Source organism: Castor canadensis, chromosome 17, assembly GCF_047511655.1.
Source record: "Castor canadensis chromosome 17, mCasCan1.hap1v2, whole genome shotgun sequence".
Taxonomy (NCBI): Eukaryota; Metazoa; Chordata; class Mammalia; order Rodentia; family Castoridae; genus Castor; species Castor canadensis.
In genome coordinates this window covers 48,328,765-48,352,459 of record NC_133402.1, presented here as the reverse complement: position 1 = coordinate 48,352,459, position 23,695 = coordinate 48,328,765, and the positions used below count along the sequence as shown (strand labels likewise).

General features: G+C 38.4%; 1 protein-coding gene and 1 pseudogene across 1 annotated transcript in view; one reads left to right on the top strand and one right to left on the bottom strand.

The window, feature by feature from the left end:
• The window catches only part of Map4 (microtubule associated protein 4), a 167,873-nt gene that overhangs the window by 75,871 nt on the left and 68,307 nt on the right, over window positions 1–23,695 (top strand).
• On the bottom strand, window positions 19,524–20,395 carry LOC109699207 (large ribosomal subunit protein eL6 pseudogene; annotated as a pseudogene).

Sequence of the window (23,695 nt, the reverse complement as noted above, 5' to 3'; positions counted from 1 at the left end):
AAGGCTTATGGGGAGTTAATGGGTACAAAAATTTAGTTTTGCAAACAAAGTTGCAGTGAAATGCATAAATATGTAAACACTATTTCAGTGCTTTACAGTTACAAGAAACATTTTGTAAGAGCACATTAAATTCTGTGAAGAGGTTTGGTGAGAACTAGGGAAAGTTAAAATTAGAAATTGAAATTTCCATTTGAATGTAGAATTGGTATTTCAAATTTGAGATGTCCTAAACTGAACTGGTAACCACAAGACACACACGAAACACCTCTCCCCATCTCACTACATGGAAATTCTGCCCTTCTAGTTGCTCAAGCTAAAAGGTTTGGCTTCTCTTATTTATCAGAAATACAGGTGTGTAACCTGACTACAACACTGGTGTCTTGCTGATTGGAGCCACCACCACTCACTTTGACTACTATAATTACCTCCTAAATTAGTCTTCTAGTTTCTATTTGCTTTCTTTCTGCAGTGTATTCTCGAAAACATCCACAATGGCCCTGTACATAGATCATCTATCTTATTCATTTGCTCAGAACTCTTCTGTGGTTTCCCATCTCAAAGGAAAAACCACAGTTCTTATCAAATACTACAAGGGCCTGCAATATCCCTGTCATCTCTCTTGAACACATTTTGTAGTCCTCCCGTCTGCTTTCTTTGTTTCATTGATGTACTTGCTATTGCTCCTTAAACATGTCCAATGGGCCCCTGCTTCTCGCTCTAATGCTAAGTTTTCTATGCCTGAATATTCTGTATATCCCTCTAAAATACTCATGATTCAGTATCTTCTCATTGAGTCCTCTGACTAACCTAAAATTGTACCCTGTTTTTTTGTGCTTCTGTGTGTTCTGATTTTCTGCATGGCATCGTCACTTTCTGATAATTTGCAAAAATTATATTATTTGTTGAAAGAAGATAGATTATAGGAATCAGTATTATGAGAGGGACAGGGGTTTTGTTTTGCCTTAGCATATAGAACAGTGCATGACTTAGAATAGGTGTTCTGTAGCTGTTGACTCAGTCTTTTGGGGGCCAGTACTGGGGTTTGAACTTAGGGCCTCATGTTTGCTAGGTGGGCACTCTAACACTTGAGTCATGCCCCCCCAAATTCCCTTACTAGAGCTTGAATTTAGAGCTTCATGCTTTTCAAATAGGCACTCTACCACTTGAGTCACACACTTCCATCTCTTTTGCTCTGGTTATTTTGCCTGGGCTGACCTGGACCATGATTCTCCTATTTTAAACTTCCTGCCCTTGCTGGGATGACAGTCATGCACTATCACACCCAGCTTTTCTCCTTTGAGATGGGGTCTCACAAACTTTTGCCCAGGCTAGCCTGGTCAGTCTTTCTCCCTCCCAGTAGTTGGCATGAGCCACCATGCCTGGCCTTTAAATGCCTTTTTCTTCTTAACAAATTTGAGGAAAATGTGTAATTTGAGGAAACTGTGGAAAGAGCAGGCCTAGCTGTAGAAAGCTTTGGTCTTTTCATAGCAAATTATTTGTCCTCTTTGATCCTAAATTCGTTCTACACACACATAAAACTAGCTAATAAACTGGGCATTGGTGGCTCACACCTGTAATCCTAGCTACTTGGGAGGCAGAGATCTGGAGGATTGTGGTTCAAAGCCAGCCTGGGGAAATAGTTTGCAAGACCCTATCTTAAAAACACCCTTCATGAAAAAGGGCTGGTGGAGTGGCTTAAAGTGTAGACTCTGAGTTCAAACTCCAGTACTGCCAAGGGACATAAAATGAGAATGAAACATGCAAAACTGTGTAAGTTACAAGTTTAAATATTAACATTAGGCTCCTCAGAAGTCTTCATTGAAGAGTTGTGCATACTAATTGACAAGTTAACATTTCTAGTCTTCAGTTTGCCGTGTAAAGAGGCATGTGTTCTGCCGTTGCTCCTGCTGCTGCTAGCAATTCTGAACAACAAAGATACAGTATGTTCTCTTGTTCTTTAGATTGTTTTTTTTTTGGTGGTATTGGTGTTTGAACTGAAGGCCTCACGCTTGCTAGGCAAGGTGCACTATCATTTGAGCCACTCCACCAACCCTGTGTTGGGTATTTTTGAGATAGGGTCTTGCAAAAGGTCTCTTGAACCGTTTGCCGGGGCTGACTTGGAACCACAGTACTTCTGATCTCTGCCTCTTAAGAAGGTAGGATAATAGGCGTGAGCTTCTAGTGGCTGGCTCTTCAGACTGTCTTTTAAAGATTAACATGTACCTTTTAATTAATTTTCTTTGGATTAAAAATCTTGAGTTTTTTTTTCTCCCCATGTTCTTTTATGTAGATTTAAGCCATTTTGGTGGGGGGCAGTGTGGTCCTGGAATTTGGTCCAGGGCTTCATGCTTGCAAAGCAGTGCTGTACCACTTTAGCCATACCTCTAGTCCATTTTTCTCTGGTTGTTTTAGAGATGGGGTCTCACGAAGTATTTGCCCCAGCTGGCTTAAACTGCAATCCTCCCTATCTCAGCCTCCCTGGTAGCTAGGATTATAGGCGTGAGGCACTGGCACCCAGTTTATTTGCACTCAGCCAGGAACTAATCAAAAGAAGGTACATGTAATTTGCTGAGACAGAGTACAGAAGAAAGAACAAATTTGGAACAGTGCCCAGCTTCCCTAAAGCTGGCTTCATTATCTTGGAAATCTCCAGAAGATGTTGGCTAAGTTGCTACAGGCCAAGGTAGACAAACAAGAAGTTGTAACAGGGAATTTTCCTGGAAAGATGTCCACAATAGAGCCCATTTAAGCATAGGGGGAACACCATTGGATATTCTTCACATCAGAAGAGTAAAATGGAAGCAAGAAAATAGAAAAGCTCACTGAAATCAGGAAGAGAAGGCCCTTCCTGCAGTACCATCTGTTAAGCTTAATATCATGCCAGCTGCTGGTGAAGAAAAAATGTTTATAGCATTCATCTTCATTATTACAAGCAAGGTAATGAGTGTATTTGGAGGTGGGAGTCAATAAAATTAATGGCTTTTTGGCTACTTAGTTTCCATATGCTCTTTTAGATACTCATTGAATTCCTATATAACAATAAAACTACTTTTAGCCTTCTACCTAGATACAGGATAAAATTATCTGTCATACAATAAGAAAGCTCTTACTGTTTCATTAAAATGAAGATAGGCTCAAGTCACTGAAGGAATTGTCTCCATTGCTGGCTATATTTATCACTCCTCTAATTAAAGTTTCACTGAATATTCTGTTACCAAGAGAATAATTATAAAGCTAGCCTTCAACAACTCATAATAATGGGAAGAAGGACAGAAGAAAATGTTGGAGTATACAAATAAACACTATAAGAAGGAGAAAATATATAAAGCTCTATCACAGTTCTCATTTGTGTAATTAGTCACAAGGTCATTGTTGATACCAGTGGCCTATTTTTTTTTTTTAATTATCCTTTTAAATTTCCTTTGCCTGCAGGAGGAACTTTGGTTGGTTGGTTGGTTGAATTTATTTGTTGAAATGACCTAAACTTTCACTCCTTCATTAGTGTAACCTTTTTCTCCCCCTGATCCCTGTAATTATTTTTTATTTGGCAGTACTGGGGTTTGAACTCAGGGCTTCATGTTTGGATCTACCACTTGAGCCACACTCCCATCTCTCCTTTAATCTTTATTTTTTGCATGGAAGTGTTAAGAGGTGCCTCAGACAATCCCCTGGGTTCCATACATAGTCTTCCTTGCTTTCATTATACAGCAGCAAGCCAATTTCCTCTTGATAACTGGACTCAGTTATTCCAGCCCATATGGTGCAGCCTAATGGTTCAGTGGCATAAGAAGTCCAAATAGACCGGGTGGCAGTCAGATCTTTTTATTTAATTGAACCATTAATTGAGTGGGCTGGTAGAGGTATTTCCTCCTTGGAGACTGAAACCTCCAAATCTGCAAAACTCAGTTGTCAAAGTGGAAATAAATTTTTGTGGGACTGAAGTTTGAACTCAGGGCTTTGAGCGTGCTAAGCAGGGTCTCTACTGCTTGAGCCACACTTCCAGTCCATTCTGCTCTGGTTAATTTTGGAGATGGCGGGGAATTTCACAAACTGTTTGCCCAGGCTGGCCTCGAACCATGATCCTCCCCAATCTCAGCCTCCCCAAGTAGCTAGAATTATAGGCATGAGTCACTGGGATCTGGTAAGCAAAATTTTTGTGAGTGGATTATTGGATATAATAGTGAGTAGAGGGGCTTGGGACATAGCTCATGGGTATGAACTTAGCATGGGCATGGACCTGAGTTCAATCACCAGCACCAAAAAAAAAGGTGGAACCATTTATTTCTATTCCTTGTTTCCTGGACCTGTATATTCTGATTGGGGGGAAGGGGGAGGGAAGACAGCACCTTATGAGGAACTCTGATTCAAGAATTGTTCCATCCTGTCAAAGTAACTGAAATAAGAGTCTTTAGTAAGCAGTTCACCCTCTTAATTAATTAGGCTAGCCATTCTAGGTGATGGGGTGTGATGAGACTAGTTAATTCCTTGGGCATGAGCTCAATTCTTCACTTCTTTGCTGTGAAATTACTCCCTTGGTCAGAAGCAAAGCTATATGAAATGTCATGATTGTGGTTCAGGCATTCTGAATGTCCCGTGGGTGGTGGTGCTTGCAGAGGCATTGTACGTCAAAGAAGGCAAAATTTTTTTGGGGGTTGGGCAGTATTGGGTCTTGAGGGCTTCATGCTTGCTAGACAGGGCTCTACCATTTGAGCCACTCCACCAGTCCTTTTTTGTGTTGGGTATTTTCAAGATAGGGTCTCTCGAACTGTTTGGGGTGGTTTTGAACTTTAATCCTTCTGATCGCTGCCTCTCAAGTAGCTAGGATTACAGGTCGTTCATACCACTGGTGCATGATTGAGAAGGCAAGTTCTATATCCAGAATATATTTTGTTCTAATAAGGACAGATCTGTGTCCATATTCCCACCTGTACATGATGGAAGGTGTCTCGTGTGTCAACTTACCACCAGTTGTCTAGGTAGTATCTCTGGGGTATGGTGCCATATTGGAGTCTTATTGGTCTATGCTATTGTCACTTGACAGTAGCTTTATCCAAGATGAGTTGAAGCAACTTACTCACTTGGAAAACAATTTTCATGTGCTTCAAACCTTGAATCTCTAGACACTGATAGAAGGATCCCTGAATTTTTGTGCTGTTTATCTCCTATCCTCTAATTTGTATATGTATACTAGAGCAACTCAAATATTTGCTACTTCCTGTTCAGCAAACCCAATTAGTGCAGTGTCAATATAGTGGACTAGAATGGTGTTTTTAGAATGTTGTAGTATTCAAGACCAGCGGGCTATGTTATGATAAGAGAATTAATGTAACTCCCAGGCAAGATTCATAGGCATGTAAAAGGCAGATAAAAGCAAAGTGTTTTTGGTAGTATTTATAAATTGTTATGGGGGAAAAGGTATTTACTCAAGTTAATAGCAGTATATCAAGTGACCCATGCTAAAAATGTTATGTTTGGGGCATCATCTATAATTGAAATCATTACCTGATTAAGTTTGTTATAGTCCACAGTCATTCTCTAAGATCCACCTCACTTTTGCACAGGCCAACCTAGTACATTGAATGGGGACATGATAGGTATCACCATTCCTATTTCTTTCAAGTATTTGATGATGACATTAATCTCTTTAATTCTTACAGTTATGGTTATTGCTTCTGACATAATATCTTTGTAGGAAGCAGAAGTTCTGGGGACTCACACTTAGCCATTTAATGGCTTATCAGTTGTACCAGAAAGCCAATTTGACCATTCTGCCAATAGCCAAGTGTGTCTATTCCAGTTCATTCAGGAACTGAGGAAATAACTACAAAATAAAAATCCATTATACAACTGACTCCAGTGTGATTTGGATTTGAGCTAAGCATTCCATCTGTTACCTAAGCACTGTAAACCTTCACTTTGACTAGTCATTTTCGTACCCCCTGGAATTATTAATTCTTGGAGAGTTCTGGTTCTGTGAACTACCTTCCCTTTCCTTCCCTTCCCTTTCCTTTTCCTTCTACTTCCCTTTCCCTCCCATTCCCTCCCCCCCCTCCCTCTCCCTCTCTTTATTTTCTTTCCTTTCCTTTTTTTTGTTGCGATACAGGAGCTTGAACTCAGGACCTATGCCTTGAACTACTCCACCAGCCTCTTTTTGTGTGATGGATTTTTTTCAAGATAGGGTATTGAGTACTGTTTGCCCAGGCTGGCTTTGAACCATGATCCTCCTGATCCTCTGCTTCCTGAGTAGCTAGGATTACAAACGGGAGCCACCACTCCCCGGCTAACATTTCCTTTTCTTAATCCACAGTCACCCAAGTATATAGCTTTTGGGGAAGTTTGGGAGAGGATTTATACTATATACTTGTGAAGACTGTACAGGTCTTTCATCAAGAGGACCTGGGTTTACTAATTGCCTTTGGTCTGGAAACTAGAGAGAAGTCTTGATTATCAAGTCAGGTTTTTACTATAACTGGAAGTTTTTTTCTTTTTTAGTTGTAGAGATTAATTTGCCTTTTTGTAGGCTGCCTGTGGAATACTATTGCTAAAGGTCCTGGTGGGGGCTCTACCAGTGGTAGGAGACCCTGAGTTCAGTCTCCAATACTGGATCTGGGGGAACAAAAACCAAAGATCCTGGTGGGTCAAGGCATTGTGATAAACTTTTGATGTTTTTCTAATAACTGTCTTTGACTTCGGTGATTAAGTGCTGTCACTTAATCTTCACTGCTCTAGGATCCCATCACTCCTGTTGAAATCTGAGACTCCCATTTAAGTGATGGCATCGCCTGTGTTCATACTGGAATTTGTGAGAAACCTATAATATTTGCTTCTGGCATGTTAGTTAAATTTTGCTAATCCCAGTCTAGGAAGACAGGTTACACCCTGCAAGGAGAGCCACCACAGAGTTTTTCAAGAATGAAGATGCTACTGAGCACCAGTGGATCACACCTGTAATCCTAGCTACTTGGGAGGCTGAGTTCAGGAGGATCAAGATTCAAGGCTACCCAGGGCAAATAGTTCATGAGACCTCCATCTCCAAAACAACTAGAACGAAAATGGCCTAGAGGTGTGGCTCCAGCAGCACAGTGCCTGCTTTGTGAGTGTGAAGCCTTGAATTCAAACCCCAGACCCACCAAAACAAAAGTAGGAAGTACTGATGTATTTCTCACTGCCTGAGTAAGAGGAGTGTTTCTAGACCTTCTTCTGTAAAATAGTTCATATATGAAAAATCCACATCTGTAATCCTAGCTACCCAGGAGGTGGAGATTGGGAGGATCACAGTTCAAGGCCAGCCCCCTGTAAAAAGTTCACAAGATCCTATCTCAACCAATGAAGAGCTGGGTGTGGTGGTGCAAGTCTGTCATCTCAGCTAACCAGGAAGCATAAATAGGAGGATCACAGTCCAGGCCTGCACAACCATAAATGCAAAACTCTTTTAGAAGAATATCTAAGGCAAAAAGGGCTGGGGGAGTTGTACAAGCGGTAGAATGTGTAGTGAATGTAAGTCCCCGAGCTCAAACCCCCCAGTGTTCTCCCCACTGCCCATTCCCCCCAAAAGTCCATTTCAACATTTCTGTCTCCCCAAGATTTTAGATTCCCTCCTCTATATCTTGCCAGGAAACCTTTGGCATCTCTAACTCATTAAATATAGTTAATTTTTGAGTCCAAATTTCATCCAGCCTTATGAGTAAACTGTTAGAGTCATCTACAGCTGCATAAAGGTAACACATTCAATTGGAATCTCAATTAAGTACAACCATGTTAAGTTAGGACCACCATAGCATTATATTCCTCCCTCTTTGGTCCAAGATCCTCAGAGCATACTCCCATACTTATTCCTCACGTTTTTGCCAATATGCTATGACTTGAGTCTTCTGTTGTTTTTGGTTTGTGAGTTATTTTTTTCTGGATGCTAATATATTTCTGTCTCCTTAGGCTTTACTTAATTGTGTTGCTACTTAGGCATGCCACAGATTACTGGTGTCCCATTTCCCATTAGCCAGGTGTTTAGCACTGCACTTTAGCCCAAGAGCTTAACCAAACCAATTCCTACATCTCATGACTATAAGTCTGTTCTGGAAACAGACTACTTTTGGTTCCAATTCTGTGTATGGGTCCAGTTTGAAAGCAGAGTTACTGTAATTTGAACAAGGGAAACTTAATATAAAGAATTAGTAACTAGTGTTAGATAATTACTAAGAGAGAAAGAACTCAAGAATTTAAGAGAATCAGATATAGGAAGCAACTACTACTCTGAAGTAAAGAATGTGAACAAGAGAGAGCCTTGAAAGCGAGTCCTCACCAAGTTGAGATTCATAAATCTTTGAAGAAGGAAAAGCTGTATGTTGAGACTGCCAAGTGAGAAGAGTGCTTATTGAGGTACCCACAAAACTCTTTTGGAAGCTCTCTAAGTGATGCCGATGAAACTCACTGGCAAGTTGGCTGTTGACAGCAGAACTCACCTGAGGCCATTTATGGGGTGCCTCTGAAACTTGTGAAGGTGAACAGCAGACCATGATGGATATGAGAAGAGAACTAAATACAGTGGAGCTGGAAAAAATATCCTTCTCTATAGTATTCTTCTAGTGCTCACCACTAGAAAAACACTTAAGGGTCATTATTATAAGGAGATCAGTTAAGGGTAGATTTGGAGCTGAAAGGCAAAACAATAATTGATACATGACCCTCTTTTAAGTACTGTTCTAGAATGGGACACAATTACCAGATAGAGTTTAGCTGACATAAATATAGAAGGATATCACCCCTCTCATTCCTGATACTCTGTTGAAGTTGATTACTTAGAATGTAAGGTCTCTCAGGGTGGAAATTCTAGTCTATTTTATTTACTTTTTATCCCTAGAATCAAAGGGAACCTTCCCATAGTATAGTACTTAAGTGATAATTGAAATAAAAGGAGTTCAAGATAACATTAAATTGGTGTCCATTATGTTTGAGTCATTCAACATAGTTAAAAACTGCAATTTGAGGTCAGACTGATGGATTAATGTAAAATTCTGAATGGTTTAGATAAATGATAACTTCATTCATTTGGTTTAAAGAAAATGAATCATCTGCTAGAGTACTGCTAGGCCCTTCTTCTTAAGATTTAATATGTGTTTGCATATGTTGTTATCATCCCCTTCTGGTCATGATCATGACCAGTGTGTATAAAAAGCCATAGCTATTGTGTTTCTATAGCATTTTTTCAGAGCAGAGAGAAAAGGGATTAAAACGAAAATCCCACCTTGGCTGAATACTTCTCTTTGCTGCCTTGGGTGGAAGTCCAGCTCTGCAGGAGGAAGATGAAGGGATATAAAGGGGGTGGGAAATAATCCCCTCCAAGGCTCATTCACCTGCTGATAAACTTATCATAATCAGAGAGAACCAGAAACAGGAAAAGAGTAAATGTTTAGACATTAATTTCCTTTTTGAGTCTTGTATGTTTTAGTGTCCCAGTAATCCTCTATAATGAGAATATTAAATATTCTTGGATAATATGCCTGATTTTGGAGAGTAGTTTTTCTTCTTTGGTTCAGAGCTGAATATCAGTTATTCATAGTTGCCTGGAATAAATTGATAGACTGAATAGATGCCAGCAAATATAGGATATGGACACAAATGCCATTATTAAATGTTCACATATGGTTTCTACCACAGTTGAATTTTGATTATAGCTACCTTAAATAATTTTTTTATCATTACATTAGATTTTATTGTGCATGGGAGTAAATCTAAAAAATATTTAAATATCCTCACAAAAAATAAAACATTTACCAAGAGGTAAATGATTATACCAATGGAGAGATTAGCCATTGCTGATGGATTGGAAGACCTGATGTTGTAAAGACATAAATTTTTCCTGATTTCTTTGTGTATATAATGCAATTACAACCCCAAACTTGACAAAGTATTTTTTAAAATTTTTAAATTTTAAACTAGTATTTAAAAAATTTTTTAATTCATTTATTCATATGTGAATACATACTAATTTTTCTGATATTAAAACAAAAACCTCTTAACTTCTAACATACTTTAAATACTTTTGTGTTGTAACCTGTTTAACAGAATGTAAAAAACATGGTTCATTATAAGTTATTGACATATTAAGGGAATATTTCATTCATTTTTTATGTGAAAAAAAAAAAAAAACCCCTAGTTTTCTAGTTTCCTGTAATTAGGGTAGATATACTTCATGTCACAGGTATGACTATTCTGTTTCATTATGTCTGTTACTCTGACCTAATTTTTTTTTTTTTTAAGTACTAGGAATTGAAGTCAGGGTCTCAGTGCCCTACAACTTGCATAACACATTCCTGTCCCTGCCTCAAGTCCTTTTGCTTTTAGTTTGTATTTCAGATAGAATCTCACCCTAACTTTTGGCTAGTTTGCCTAGAACCCTGATCCTCTTGTCTCTGCCTTCCAAGTAGCTGGGATTACAGGCATGCACCACCATATCCTGATGTGACCTCACATCAGGGGGAGAGGGAGAGGGTGGAGGTGGTGGGGGCAGGGGGGAGAAATGAACCAAGCCTTGTATGCACATATGAATAATAAAAGAAAGAAAGAAGTCAGTCTGAAAGGGCTGCATCCTATATGATTCCAACTATACAATGTTCTGGAAAGGCAAAAGTACAGAGATAGTAAGATGGTAAAATGATCAGTGATTGCCAGGGGTTTGAGAAAAGGAAGGGATAAATAGGTGGAGCACAGAGAAAAAAAAAAAATAGTTACTTTTTTTTTTTGGTGGTGGTATTGGGATTTGAACTCAGGGCCTAACACTTGCGAGGCCTACACAGGTGCTCTACCACTTGAGCCACTCTGCCAGTCCTTTTTTGTGTTGGGCATTTTCGACATAGGGTCTCACAAAATACTTGTTTGGGCTGGCTTTGAACTGAGGTCCTCCTGATCTCTGCCAAGTAGTTAGGATTTATGGGTGTGAGCCACCTGCACCTGGCTATTTTATTCTTAAGTGTCTCAGCCTATTCTAAAAATCAGGCAAACTTAAGTCTTTGGATGAACTGTTTTAGTTTAATGTAAATTTCTTTCTTTCTTTCTTTTTTTAAAGTAAGGCTGGGGTTTGAATTCAGGCTTCATGCAGGTGCTCAGCTGCTTGAACCATGTCTCCAGTCCATTTTGCTCTGGTTATTTTGGAGATGGAGTCTCACGAACTTTATTTGCCCAGGCTGGCTTTGAACTACAATCCTTCTGATCTCTGCCTCTTGAGTAGGTAGGATTACAGGTGTAAGCCACCAGCACCTGGCTGTAAATTTCTATTGTGTAATACTGCTATATTTTTTAGACAAAGTAAATTGCACCCTGGTTAAAATATTTTTATATTCAGCAGAAGTAAAATATGAATAAAATTCAGTGGAACAAAAAAGTACTACAAAAATGGTTTTAGTTAGTAATTGTATCTATAAGTAAAACCTACAAGAGTACCAGCCAGTGTTTTTATCTCCAGGTGATATTTTCCCCTCCAAATTACAATTGTTTACTCAACAACCATTTGGTAGGCACCAGCTAGGTATCTGGAGAGAGATGTGGTGCAGGGAATGCTAAATGGCAAGGCCCAATCCTTCTCAAGTGGCTCAACACAGAATAGATGAATAATATATCTTATATTCAAGTGCAGCATAGGCTGTGATGGTAGCACTGAGGAAGGAGTTACTGAGTTTAAAAGGGTTGTCACATGCAAATATGTCCTGGTGGGGTTATCATGAAAAACATGAGCAAACCTTGGGCAGTTAAAATGAGGGAAACTAAAGTATTACAGGTAAAAGCAGCATATTATGTGGTCTTCTAGAACATTCCAGAAACAAACATGCTGGTTTTACAGTTAATCAAAAGGAAACTTTTTTGTTGTTTATATGAGTTATATCTATCAATATTAGTCAAATTAAAAGTGAGAGATTAGTTGTTTGTGTTTATGAATGTCTGTAATTCTAGCACCCAGGAGGTGGAGACAGGAGGAACTCAGTTTGGGACCAAGCCAGGTAAAAGTTATCTCAAAAAATTAGAAAGAAAAGCACTGAGAGCATAGCTCAAGTGATGGATCACTTGCCTAGCAAGTGAGGCCCCAGGTTCAATCCCTGATATTGCCAAAAAATAAATAAAAGAGAGAGAGAAAAACAGAGACTTTTTTATGGTACTGGGATTTGAACTTGGCCTTCACCTTGAGCCACTTCAGCAGCTCTTTTTTAGATGGATTTTTCAAGATAGGGTTTCTTTCAAATTACTTGCTTGGGGCTGAGTAGATTACTATTATGCCTACATATATTCTGAATGCTGTTCCTGCAGGAGCATTTACCTGCCTTTGCTGTGGAATTTTAAGAACGAAATCTAGGTTGGCAGCCATGAATGAAGATGTGGGAGCAAGCCTCTGTCAAACCAGCTTATTAACAATATTGATAGCTGGAGGCTGGCTGTCTGAACTTGGCTCCTGAGAGATCAGATCTTAGTGCCTTTCTGGAAAGCAATAATTAGCAAACTTCTACATCTGAAAATCACTCTTGGATGTTTCTTCTCCAGAAGATGTGAGGAAATTGTACTTACTTCTCTGATTAAAAACTATTTCTTGGGCTGGCATAGTGGCTCAAGTTATAAAGTGCCTGCCTACTAAGCATGAAGCCCTGAGTTCAAACCCTAGTACTGCCAAAAAAGATATTCTTTCCAAAGAGTAGGAACTAGCAGAATCATGAAGCCCTTTAAATTTTTATTTATTTTAATAATTTTTGGTATAACTGGGGTTTGAAAAAGAGCTCTACCGCTTGAGCCACACTTCCAGTCCATTTTCCTCTGGTTGTTTTGGAGATGAGATCTCATGAACTATTTTCCCAGGCTGATTGTGGTTCGATGCCATGACAGGCAACAAAAGTGAGCGATCTCAAAAATACCCAATACAAAAAAGGGCTTGTGGAGTGGATCAAGTAATAGAGCACTTGCCTAGCAAGCATAAGGTCCTGAGTTCTACCCCCAGTACTTCCAAAGAAAAAAAAAATTAAAAAAATACATTTGTTAATTGATACAAATATCTGAAGAGAGTGAGATCTGAATTATAATTACAATAGAATGAAACATTAATATCCCTGTCCTCATCTAGTCAGGCAGTTTTAGACAGCTTCATTTTAAAGTAAGCTTTTTATGTTAGTACCAAGTATTTAATACCTACTTTTTAGTTAACTTTGAATATCACATTAACCTTAATTATAATAGCACTTTAGGAACCAGTCTGAAGATTTTTACAAAAACACACACACACATACAAAAAGAAGTTTAAAGTTAGGCATTCCCCCCTGCCCCACCAACAAAAAAAAAAAATTTAATTTAAGCACACATAAGATGAGCTGGAATTCCAGGAGCAAATTAAGCTTTGCCCAGTACTGTTTTAGAACTCATTTTGTTAAAGATTTATTTTGACAGATTAAGTAAAAGTAAATCTCTAATTTGCCAACAACCTTTAGAATTTTAACCTCTATTAAGTCAATCATAAACAAAAGACAGACAGACATACAAAACTGGCACATAAAAACAATTAAATCGGGCTCAAGTGATAGAGTGCCTGCCTAGCAAGCATGAGGACCTGAGTTCAAACTGCCAAAAAAAAAAAAAAAAAACCAACCCACTAAGCCACAGGCTTGAGTTTGAATTTTCTTAAGTAGGCTTTTATTTTTATGCAAATCACAACAGATCTCCTTAAGCCTCCTGTTTTAGTATATAACATCCATTTCCTTTAAAGACCCCCACAGAATCCAAATTTCCCTGTTAGACAAACTGCAGAAACTCAAATCAGTGTAAAAGAGACTCAGAACACCAAAGTTGCATTTGGGGGAGTCTTTTAAAGTCTCAATTTTGTTGCGTTTTAAGTTAAGTTTGGTGGTACATTATTTTTTTAATCTCCCCTGAAGTTTTAACATTCATTTGTATCCTTAGCCCAGAAAGTAGCACTCAGAAAATCCTAAGAAAGAACCATCACCAGGACTTTTGTGTTTTTTTTGTGGTACTGGGGCTTGAACTCGACCTACACCTTGAGCCACCGGCACCTGGCTCAGGTCTGTCTCTCCCTCCTTTCTCTCTCTCTCCCTCTCTCTCTCTCTTTCTCTTTTCCTTTCCTTCTTTCCTTCCCCCCCCCCCACCCCCCACATAGGACTCCAGTGGGTTTTGTCATTTACAATGTTGACTCTCCCTTCAACAGATAAGTTTCTAGGGATCAGGTATTTTGCTTATGTAACAAAAGTTTTAAGGGTGTTTTTTAAAAAAAAACAACAACAAAGGTGTTTTAAATATAAAATAATTCCAATTTCTTTAGTTTAAAATATAATCCATTTTTGTAGGCCTGAACTTGAAGTTCACAGATTTATGTAGAAATATTTATAGGAAAAAAAAATCCACATACTGTTACCAGACTGAATGATCTAAGAAGACACTAGTTCAGAAGATCCTAAGTTCTTGTGTCACCTGAACGGAGAACTTGACAAAGATACAAATTGCAAAACAGTAGCAAAATTTTATTGAGAGAAAAGGAAAGGAAGAGGAGGAGGAAGCACAGTAAGAGAAAAGGCAGTGGGCTCTTGCCAGGTGGCACAGAAGCATTGATCTCTTTATTTTTTTTTGGTGTCAGTGGGGTTTGAACATTCATGCTCCCTAGGCAGGCCCTCTTAATGCTTGAGTCATTCCACCAGCCCTGGTTTTTTTTTTTTTTTTCCTTTCCGAAATAGGCTCTCACAAACTATTTGCTGGGCTGGCTTTGAACCATGATCCTCCTGATCTCTGCCCCCCCAAATAGCTAGGATTACAGGTGTGAGCCACTGGCTTGATCTCTTTGTTTAAAGACCAATTTATAAATTGTAAGGCCAGAAAAATCTGGGCAGTTCTTAGGGAGGTGCTAGAGTGGCTGGCAGGTTTAATTTACACAGCCTTATCACATAACATGGGGTATTCTGCACAAGTACTTATGCCAATTTCCAGGCCTTTAATTTTATGTATGCGGTGCCAACAATGTCCAGTATTCATAAGGTTGTAGAGGACTTTGCCTGAGAGGTTAAATTGGGGGCAGACCTCCCTTTTACTAGGCAGACCCAGCTTAGAGGTGCCCCTTTGGACACTATCTTGCAAAGATATTTCTAATTACCAGGGTATTTACAAATTTGAGGGAACTTATTGCTCAGGGTAGTACTGGGGGAGTAGTTAAAAAAAAAAAAAAAAGACTAGCATGGGGATATCTGTTTCCTTAAGAGAAAGGAGTCCCATGGTAAGTTATTTTCCCTGTTGCTAGCCTGCCTCAACACCTAAGATCATCTCTGGAGATGTTCCAAGGGATTCAAAATTGGGGAAAAAATATTTTGTTTTATTCCTCTTCTCTAAGCCAGTTCATGTAGGTGAAATCAGATTTAAATGATTCTGTGAAACGTGAAGTTGCAAACTTCATGTAGAAAATCTTACCTAGAGCCAGCCTGATGAGTTGACAGTCCTGCCACTTCACTTGAATTTTGCCCTGAAGTTAGTAGTAGTTGGATTTGTTAAGTTTTCTGTGACTGAACCTTCTCTACCTCGCAGGTATATCTTCTTTTAAGTTCCAATCTGTTTTCCCAGCAGAAAGGCAGTAGAGAAACTAAAAAATGTTATTACTATAGTAAGTCAGTCTCTCAAAACTTCCCTTAGGGCCTCATGCTTGCTCAGCAGATGCTCTGCCCCTTGAGCCACTCCAGCAGCCCTTTTCTGTGTTGGGTATTTTTGAGATAGGGTCTCTGCAAACTACTTGCCTGAGCTTTGAACCTAGGTCCTCCCAATCTCTGTCAGGTAGCCACTGGCACCTGGTAAGTACTGGAGTTTTGAATGCAGGGGCCCATGGTTACTAGGCAAGTACTCTGCCACTTGAGCCATATCTGCCAAGCTTCTTTTATCACCTGCCTTCCACACTGTGGTTTTAAAGTTTTGTTTTTTTTGCAGTACTGGTTGAACTTGGGGCCTGGCATTTGCTAGGCAGGTACTGTGCCACACCTCCAGTCCCCTTCTACACTCTTTTCATCCTCTTCAAATATTTATAAATATGAAAGTGTATACTGAAAGCAACTTGAAATTTAGAGTCCAAAAAAACTACTCTGGTAATTTCCATACCATAAAATTTAAAATTCACCCATCATAAGAGTAGGGGTAAATTTTATTATTTTTTATAAATTTACAGAGCTGTATAGTCATCACCATAAGCCGTGTGTGTGTGTGTGTGTGTGTGTGTGTGTGTGTACACATACGTACGTCCTGGGGTTTGAACTCAGGGCTTCACACTTGGCTAGGCAGGTGCTCTACCACTTGAGCCATGCCTCCAGCCATAAGCTTTTTTTTCTTTTTGGTGGAATTAGAGTTAGAACTTGGTTTTACGTTTGCAAAGCAGGCACTCTACTGCTTGAGCCACCCATCCAATCTGTTTTGCTCTGGTTACTTTGGAGATGGGGCCTTGAGAACTATTTGCTCCAGCTGATCTCAAACCTCGGCCCTCCCAATCTCAGCCTCTCATGTTTACAGGTGTGAGCCATCTGTGCCTGGCAGTCGTAATCTTTGGGGTTTTTTTTTTTTATGGTATTGGGTTTTGAACTCAGGGCTTCTAGGCGGGCATTCTACAACTTGAGCCACTCTCCCAGCTTCTTTTCATGTTGAGTATTTTTTAAGGTAGGGTCTCAAGAACTATTTGCTTGGGCTGCCTTGAACTTGAGTAGCTAGGATTACAGGCATGAGTAGCCAACACCTGACCATAATATACTTTAGAACTTTCTTTTTTATTACCCCCCAAATTCTTTCGATCTCTTTACAAAGTCACTTGCCATTACAATCAATAGCCTCAAGAAACCACTGATCTGCTTCATAGGGTTTCTCTTTTATAAACCATATGAATGGAATGAAACAAACCCAAACTTTTCTGTCTTGCTTTCCTCATTTAGCACAATAGTTTTGAGGTTCATCCATGTTGTAGTTATCAGCATTTCATTTCCATTTGCAGATAATACTGTACTTTTTAGCTAGTAGGCATAATGCTGCTGTGATTATTCATGTATTAATCTTTATATACTTATGTGCTTTTATTTTTCTCGGACAAACACCTAATGTGAAACTGCTAGGTTATATGGTATGCTACATTTAACATTTTAAGAAACTGGGAGGAAAGTGTGGGCTGGGATCTGCTGCCTACACCCTGCCCTGGTGCCCATGGAGCCTTGCCTACTGGAGTCTGGGCAGTTGAGAGCAGGTGCTGCCTGAATCGTGGGCATGGGTTCTGCTCTGCTCTCAGTGAGTTAATTCACAGAGAAATATGAATGGATAATAACAGAAAATGGAATTGGTATACTTGGAATCAGCAGTTTTGCGCAGCAAAGTTTGAGATACTGTTTAATCTGCCTGAAGTTGGAACAAAATTGAAACAAGTTGAGTTTGTTGCTTTGAAAAGTACACTGCCAGTGAAATTTATTAGGGGAAGTAACTGAAATTAATGAAGTATTTGTACGAAATCCAGAGCTTGTCAACAAATCTTGTTTGGAAGATGGTTGGCTGATGAAGATGATACTGAGTAACCCTTCAGAACTAGATGAACTAATGAATGAAGAAGTGTAAGAGAAAAATCTATGTAAAATCTATTGAGGAGTGAGAATGGGAATGCCCAAATAAACTAGTGGGAAGTAACTTACTCCAGCATTGTTGTCTTAATTTGGTAGTGGATAGAAGACTTAAAATAACAAAATTTAGCAACACTGATAGAAAAGAAACTATTTTCAACATTTCAGAAGATACCTATAACTTCCTAGTGAATATTCATCTTTTTTGCAATACCTTAGTGATTTTTAGACTAGGTTGTGGTGCTCAGAGTTCATGAAATTATCCATGGTGAAAAACTAGTTATAAAAATGATAAATTTTTTCCTGATGGGGTAGCTCAAGTGGTAGAAGGCCTGTCTAGTAAGCACAAGGTCCTGCATTCAACCCAGAGTACTACCCAAAAAAATTATATATTTCAAGGATTTAATTATTACTGTTGTCATTAGCTATGTATAATACTGTAACTTGCTTCTATCCATCCCTGGATTTGGGCCAAAATACCCAATGACCTTCCCACTGGAAATAACTGGGAATGGAGGAAAGTGTAAGTTGAAGAACAATACTAGCCGGCCACCAGTGGCTCGTGCCTATAATCCTAGCTACTTGGGAGGCTGAGATGGAGAGGATTGTAGTTTGAGGGCAGCCCAGGCAAATAGTTTGGTAGATCCCATCTCCAAAATAACTAGAGCAAAATGGACTAGAGGTGTGGGGCTCAAGTGGTAAGAGTGCTTGCTTTGCAAACCTGAAGCCTTGAGTTCCAACCCCAAACCCCAGTTGTACAAAAAAAAAAAGAAAAAGAACAATATTATCTTAATTTTACAATATACTGTTATTTGCTTATGCTATTTTTATACAGTTAAGTATCATCTTTGCAGCAGAGTAAGAAACAAATAAATACTGAACTTATTCATTAAAAAAGAAGTAACTGTCAAAGTCAAAAAGATAAAGCTTACATTTTTGAACAAGAGTGCCAGAACAACAAGGGAAGAATAGTCTTTTCAATAAATGTTACTGGGAACTGAGGCCAACAGGAAAAGGGGATAGGAACTAGAGAAAAGGTTAGATCAAAAAGAATTAACCTAGAAGGTAACACACACGCACAGGAAATTAATGTGTCAACTCCCTGTACAGCTATCCTTATCTCAACCAGGAACACTTGTTCCTTCCTATTATTGCCTATACTCTCTCTTCAACAAAATTAGAGATAAGGGCAAAATAGTTTATGCTGGGTATTGAGGGGGTTGGGGGGAGAGAGAGTGGGTGGTAAGGGAGGGGGTGGGGGCAAGGGGGAGAAATAACCCAAGCCTCGTATGCACATAAGAATAATAAAACAATAAAAAAAATTCAAATGTAAAAAAACATTTCAAGATGATGAGGACAATATGAACAGTGTGGATATTAGATTATGTATGAAAGTGTTAGTTGTGTTGGATGTGATAATGAAATTGTGGTTATACTAAAAAATAATCCTTGTCTGTTAGAGGCACATTACCAAACACATTATGTTGAACAATTTAATTTGTTCATTAAAATGAACAGTTAAATGTAAAAAAAAAATAAATGTTGCTGGGACAACTGACACCCTGTTAAAAAATTAACTCAAAATGTATCACCAGCCTAAAAGCAAGAAGTAAAATAAAACTTTTAGAAGAAAGCATAGACATAAATTTTTGTGAATTTGGATTACCCAGTGTTTTCTTAGATATGACACCAAAAGCATAACAAAAGAAAAGTAGATAAACTGTACTAAATATAAGTTGAAAACTTCCTTACAACATAGACACCATCAAGAAAGTGAATCTTGATCTGGTAGAGCAGTTCAGGTGGTAGAGCAGTTTTCTAGCTTATGCTAGGCCCTGAGTTCAATCTCCATTATTGCCAAAGGAAAGAAGGAAAGGAGAGAGCAAGGGAATATTCTTTTTTTTTTTTTTCTCATCTACCAGTTATTTAGGTTCTTGGTAAGAAGTCTAGAACACTAGTTTGTAGATAAATACCATTTGTTAGGGCAAAGACAGACCACATGTCGCCTTGGAGCTGGGGAATAGCTTTGAAATTTGGTAAAATTTGTGAGTCCACAGCTTTCTGATCATCCTTGCATTGCTTATATTTTTCTTTCTCCATGTCAAAGATTTCACCTGCTTGGTGTCTTGAGCTTCTTCAGCTTCGTCTTGAAGTATTAGTTGAGGTGTTTAGGGATTTTCACATTGCCTATAGTAATTTTTGTGGAAGTGGCATTGACAAATTTCTGGTGTATTCTACACAGAGGAACTCAATTGAGGGAAAGAAGTTCAGTTACAAGCAGCAAGCCACTGCTTAGCTGCTTCAGGAAACCCACTCTCTTCCTTGTGTGGCACCTAGTGAGGATGATCAGGATGGTTCCCAGAGTGCAGCTTTTCACATGCTCCCTGAAAGCTTTTATTGCCGTGGTGCAACAGCTTCCTTGACCCGTCTTCACTGGGATAATATCTAGGCATTTTGCAAAGCTTATCTACTCAGGTACCGCCATCTTGTCACCACAATCTTTTTTCTTTTCAACCATGGATTTAGCAGTGGAATACTTCCTCTTGTACATTGTCTTCCTGGAATACATAGTAGATACGAAGTATCTGTCGATTTCTCTAACCTAGGATTGGGTTTAGCTGTAGTGGGGCTTCCTTTTCTTAGACCTTTTAGCTTTAGGGGTACTCTTCTGAACCTTGCCATTGCCAGCAGTCTTTTTGGCTTTATGTTTCTTTTCCTTAGTGTCTGACTTCTCAGCTTTTTCACCTGTCATCTTGAAAGATGGGAAAAGGGAATACTGTTATTTTAATAACAACAAAATAGCCTAATTAAAAATAGGTGAAGAGTGTAATAAAGCATACAAATGACTAGTAAACACATGAAAAGATGCTTATTTAAAGTTAACTTACAGTAGAGATACCAGCATACCTATGTTCACTATGGTGCTATTCACAATGTCCAAGTTCTGCAATCAGTGTAGGTACCCATCAATGAATGCTTAGATAAAATGTGGTTGATCTACCCAATACAATATTATTCAGCCATAAAGAAGAAAATCCTGTTTGCAAGAAAATGCAAAGAACTGGAGATAATAATGATAAAGGAAATAAGCCATTTATGGATAAGTATCACGTTTTCTCTCATGTGGAATCTAGGAGGAGAAGATGACATAAAATTGAAAGAAGGGACTATAAGGGCAGAGAAAAGGGGGAGAAGACAAAGAGGGTAATGGGGTGAATATGATCAAAGTCTGTTTTATGCATATATGAAAATGTCAATGAAACCCATTATTTTATACAGTTAAAATAAATAAAATGTGTTTTAAAAGATGCTTAATAAAACCTAAGGAGGTAATACTTCACATCAACATCTAGCATCTAGGCTAAAATAACAAAGATAATAGAGCACCTGCCTAACAAGCATAATAAGGCCCTGAGTTCAACCCCCCATTTTGCCAAAATAAAGTAGAACAACAAAAAACAAAAAAGATAATAGGTGAACCTCAGTACCACAAGAAGAAGAAGTAGTATTGGGCTGGTAGAGTGGCTCAAATGGTAAGAGTGGCTGCCTAGCAAGCATAAGGGTCTGATTTCAAACCCCAGAACTGCCAAGAATGAATGAATGGATGAATGACAGGTATTGCTGAAGATATGGAGAAAGTAGAGCCCCTATGCATTGTTGTTGGGTTTGTAAATTCAATAGCATTTTATGAAAACTATTAACAGTTCCTCAGAATGTTACACAAAGAATTATATTTCCCAGAAGTTCTACTCCTATGTATTTACAATACACGTCCACATAAAAACTTGAAAGTTCCTAACATTATTCATACTAGCCAAAAAGTGGGAACGAGTATATTTATACAAAAGAATATTACTTGGCCATAAAAAAGAATGAAGGCCCTGCATCCCAGCTGATTGGCAAACCAAGATCCAGAGGACTACATTATCACACGCGAGTCCCTATCTGAAAAATAATTAAGTCAAAAAGGGTTGGAGGTATGTCTCAAGTGGTAGAATGCTTGCCTACCAAGCACAAGGCACTGAGTTCAAACCACCCCCCTCCAAAAATAAAAAAAAAGAATGAGGCAGAACCTGGAAAATAACAAGCAAAATGAAAGAAGCTTATCACACAAAAAACAAAACAAAAAAAATCCCAAACACATAGAGCAATACATTTCTAATAAGAAATATCAAAAACAGACAAATCCATAAAAACCAAAAGTAAGTTAGTGGTTGCCAGAGCCTGTGGAGAAATGGGGAATAGGAAGGCTTATGGCAAATAAAATGTTCCAAAATGAGATGTTAGTCATGGTTTGCATATAGCTTTGTGAATATACCAAAACCCACTGAATTGTACATTTTAAAGGGGTGAATTTTATGGTGTGAATTATTCCTCAGTAAATTTGTTTTTAACAAAAAGGAAATGGTCAAACTGTCTTCCAAATTTGCTGTACCATTTTATATTCTCATGAATGTAGGAAATTCCAAGTTTTTCCACTTCCTTACAAACTTCTGATATTATCAGTCTTATTTATTTACTTATTTACTCACTCATTTATTATTTATCCATTTATTTATTTTAGCAGTATTGGAGTTTGAGTTCAGGGACCCGTGCTTGCTAGGCAGGTGCTCTGTCACTTCAGCCACTCTACCAGCCCCTATTACCAGTCTTAGTGATTAAAGATTTTTTTTTTTCTGGTGTTGGGTATTGAACCCAGAGCCTTGGACCTGTTTGGCAAGAGCTCTGCCATTGAGTTACACCCTAGCTAATTACAGACATTTTAATGATGATGTAGTGGCACCTGATTATAATTTAATTTACATTGTCCTGAGACTTAATGACCGCCTCTTTTATGTAGATATTGCCCATTGTATATTTTTGGTGAACTATCTATTGAAATATTTTGCCCATTTTTAAATTGAGTTATAACTGTAAGAGGTTTTAACCTCTTCTACTACAAGTCTTTTTTATTAGATTTATGATTTGCAGGTATTTTCTCCAAGTCTGTGTCCTCTTTGTTTCATTTTCTTAGTGACTAGTATCTTTGAAAAATGAAAATTTTAAATTTTGATGATGTCCAAATTACCTAGTTTTTATTCTGAGTAGTGTTTTTAATGAGAAGCTCAAGAAATCTTTACCTAATTCAGAGGTCTCAGAGATTTTCTCCTGTTGTATTTTACAATTTTTTTTAAAATTTAAATCTTATATTTAGGACTCTGATCTATTTGGAGTTAACTTTTACATACAGTATAAGTTAAAGGTCTGATCATTCTGTATTATTTGTTGAAAATCTCCTTTCACTGTTTAATTATGTTGGCACCTTGTTGAAAACCAGTTAATCATAACTACCTAGGTTTCTTTCTGGTTTTCTATTCCATTTATCTAAGTATGTGATCAATACCACAGTGAGTTGATACACTTACAGTAACTTTTTAAATCAGCTAATATGAGTCCTCTAACTTTGTTTTTCTCAAATTTGTTTTGACTATTGTATTTTAAAATTTTTATGCAAATTATGGAATGAATTTGTTGATTTCTATTTTAATTGCCTTGAATCTACTGGTCAGTTTGAAAATTGCCTTCTAAAAAAAGTACTGTGTCTTCCTGTCCTAAAATGGAATGTCTAGCTTTTTTTTTTTTTTTTGTCATTTGTTTGTTTGGTTGGTTTTGTTTTGTTTTGTTTTGTTTGAGATAGGGCCTTGCTATGTGGACCAAGGTGGCCTTGAACTCAAGATCCTCTTGCCTCAGCTTCCCAAGTGGTAGGATTATAGGTGTATGCCACAATTTACAAAAGCAAGGCCTGGCTTTTTTAATTTTTGGGGCTGTACTAGAGTTTGAACTCTGGGCTTGTCAGGCAGTTGCTTCACTACTTGAGCCATGACTCCAGACCTTCTTTTTTTCTTTTATTATTCATATGTGCATACAAGGCTTGGGTCATTCCCCCCCCCCCCGCCCCCACACCCTCCCTTACCACCCACTCCACCCCCTCCCTCTCCCCCCCACCCCCTCAATACCCAGCAGAAACTATTTTGTCCTTATTTCTAATTTTGTTGTAGAGAGAGTATAAGCAATAATAGGAAGGAACAAGGGTTTTTGCTGGTTGAGATAAGGGTAGC